Source organism: Triticum aestivum, chromosome 5B, assembly GCF_018294505.1.
Source record: "Triticum aestivum cultivar Chinese Spring chromosome 5B, IWGSC CS RefSeq v2.1, whole genome shotgun sequence".
In the NCBI taxonomy this organism is placed as follows: domain Eukaryota; kingdom Viridiplantae; phylum Streptophyta; class Magnoliopsida; order Poales; family Poaceae; genus Triticum; species Triticum aestivum.
The window spans coordinates 571,400,630-571,401,170 of record NC_057807.1 but is presented as its reverse complement, the minus strand read 5'-3'; the positions used below and the strand labels follow the sequence as shown (position 1 = coordinate 571,401,170).

At 42.1% G+C, this 541-nt stretch overlaps 1 protein-coding gene across 1 annotated transcript in view; it reads right to left on the bottom strand.

Moving 5' to 3' along the window:
* The window catches only part of LOC123113291 (serine/threonine-protein kinase STY13), a 4,647-nt gene that overhangs the window by 1,810 nt on the left and 2,296 nt on the right, over positions 1-541 (bottom strand). The window lies entirely within an intron of this gene.

Sequence of the window (541 nt, the reverse complement as noted above, 5' to 3'; positions counted from 1 at the left end):
TGCATTCTCAAAAGCCGCCGTGTATGATCACACTCGAGACATACTACGGGTACAGGGTGAAAAGGACATAAACCGACTGGCGGCCCTATAAGCAGAGTAGCAGACTTGTGAAAACACAAATGGAACTAGGTTCTTATACTCAGAATATGCCTTCTAATGTACATTTTCCAATTTCTCCGGCTAGCTTTCTCACTAGCAAGTCGAGTAATAATGGATAAAAGAAAAAAAATTAACTCATCAATAACAATAATTGGACTGAAGAAAGTATCATCAAAATATAAACAAAAGCTGATAGATTGCAAAATCTAGCACCACCGGTAAAAAAGCCCACATATCCCGCCACATTGTAGGCACCAAAAACGTCCCCGAAAAATCTCCCCTCACACGTCATCATCATTCGGAATCACAACGACAAAATTGGCACTCAACCAAGTTCCTAGTATATCGACATGCTTCCCCCGTCACCTTCTCCGCCCCCCTCCACAACAGCTAACACCTTCACAACGACAAAATTGGCACCCAACTAAGTTCCTAGTATATC